Source organism: Octopus bimaculoides, chromosome 23 (assembly GCF_046866305.1).
Source record: "Octopus bimaculoides isolate indiv1 chromosome 23, ASM4686630v1, whole genome shotgun sequence".
In the NCBI taxonomy this organism is placed as follows: Eukaryota; Metazoa; Mollusca; class Cephalopoda; order Octopoda; family Octopodidae; genus Octopus; species Octopus bimaculoides.
In genome coordinates, this window is record NC_142950.1 from 36,326,829 (window position 1) to 36,329,328 (window position 2,500).

At 33.3% G+C, this 2,500-nt stretch overlaps 1 protein-coding gene across 1 annotated transcript in view; it reads right to left on the reverse strand.

Annotated features, from left to right (window-relative positions):
• LOC106878304 (protein Wnt-10a) overlaps positions 1 to 1,171 on the reverse strand; it is a 69,797-nt gene extending 68,626 nt beyond the window's left edge. Inside the window, exon 1 of the mRNA XM_052975979.2 lies at positions 1,046 to 1,171. The gene's annotated coding sequence lies outside the window, so the exon portion shown is untranslated. The remainder of the gene's footprint in view (positions 1 to 1,045) is intronic.
• Between the last annotated feature and the right edge of the window lie 1,329 nt (positions 1,172 to 2,500).

Here is a 2,500-nt window from a genome sequence, read left to right on the forward strand (position 1 = left end):
ACACACATGCATGCATATGTACAAAGGCAAAATGAGCGGACAATAAATCCGTTCAAAAGTATGCGTACGATATGGAATAGGATGGAGCACTGGAAAGAAAGAATCAAATGTGTGTGTGTGTGTGTGTGTATAGATAGACAGATAGATACATAGATAATCAGAGTTGGATGGAGATAGAAGCAGGCAAATAAAAGTACACACCACGTACACGTACATACACTGCATACACGCAGACAAACCACACGCACACACACACACAAACACACATTTGTATATAGGTATGTATATTTATATATATGTGCATCTAAAGAAACACTCAGACGCATACATATATGCGTAAAATAACATCTTACCCATACACATACACAAACATACACTCACATACACACACAGACACACAAACAAACGAACACACACACAAACGAACACGAACAAACACACAAATGCAGAGAGACCCCACAGTTGTGTCTCAGTGTATATATAATGTATATAGTTCTCTATGTACTGTAAGTAGTTGTCATAAGGTGGGGGTTAATAACGTCAATTAAACGGATATAGAATAGAGTTAGCTTCAATGGCTGTCCACTTACTAATGAGAAAACAGGTAGAAAACAAAAGAAAAAAATAAAAGCAAACAAATAAAAGGACAAAACAAAAAGGCACTAATTTTATGTGAAACGAAGACGATATGTTTGAAACTATTACCATCTCGTTATGGCATTCTGTTTACCATTTTCTTAATTGCTCGTTGTATAATGCTATAACAATTATACTCACGCATACTGTGATATCTAAATCGAACCCCAAAACGATTTAAACAACATTATATATATACAGACATATATACATATACATATGTATATATATATTGTATAGATATAGATAGATACACATGTATATATAATATATACATACATACGCATATATATATATATATATATATATATATATATACACATATATATATATATGTATATATACACATGTATATATGTGTATATGCACATACATATAACAAATTTAAATAAGAGCCTTTCTCTTGTACCTGTTACTGTTCTTGCTAGTATTATGGTCGTTGTGGCGGCGGTGGTGGTGGTAGTGGTGTGCTACTGGTAGGAATGGTAGAGTTGGTTGTATGATGGCTTATGGAACCTACTTCCACGCACCTTCCACACCACTCTCCTTCTTATTCCACTTAATAAAGATGTAAGTACTACGGAGTTAAACTAAAAATAACAAAAAGCCACAAAGAACCACATGACCAGACATCTGATACAATCCCGCCACCGCCAACATCAATGCAACTTTTATGACAGTCTATGTAATACAATATATTTATTTGCATTCGACCTGTGTCTTGTATTATGTAGTGTACAAAGGCTCACCTGCCATATGTTAATGTTTGCCTTTTCCTCAGCTCACCTTCAGCTTTTGTGGATAATACGTTTTGGCTGAAACTACCCTACCCCCCGATCACTTGGACAAATTTTATATTCCTTTAATGAAGTCGCTATACATACATTATATATATATATATATATATATATATATATATATATATATATATATATATATATATATATATATATATATATATATATATATATATATATATATATATATATATATATATATATATATAGATGTATATATGTATGTATATGTATACATATATACATTCGTACATACATATATAAAATATACGTACATGCGTATAACAATACACACTCACACGGTGTGTATATATATCTCTCTATATATATTTACACACACACACACACACACACACTCTCTCTCTCTCTCTCTCTCTCTCTCTCTCTCTCTCTCTCTCCCTGTGTCTATATATATATACATAAAAAATCTTGCAAAACAAATATATATATATATATATACGTATGCATGTATACCCGATCAACATACATGTTCATACATATATATTTTTACAATGTTTACGTTATTTACCAATCAAAACAAAACTAGGATAACGAGAGGAAGGAAAAGCGACGTGTTCAAAGATAAGGAACAGTTTTGTAAATATTGTCACATTCGCATTTCGGACAAACTTTGATGATGATAATAAACTTTTCTCCTGTGAGTACATGGTCTGAAATTTTTGGGGTAGTGGAGCTAGTCGATTACATTGACTCCAGTGCGTAACTATTATTTATTTTATCGACCTCATAAAGGATGAAAGGCAAAGTCGACCTGCGCAGAATTTGAACTCAGAACGTCAAGACAAGCGAAACGCTGCTAAGCATGTTGTCCGACATGCTAACGATGGTATCTGTTTCCACCTTTAAAAATAATAATGACTTCAAAGTTTAGCATAAGGTTATCAGTTTTAAGGGCGAGGTTAGTTGATACCAGTAGTCAACAGCTACCTGTTATATCTGCTCTGATTAGATGAAAGATAAAGTCGACCTCGGCGGAATTTGAACTCAGAACGTAAGAAATGCAGCAAAGAATTTTGACCGACGTTCTGCCGATTGTCCCCGCTCGT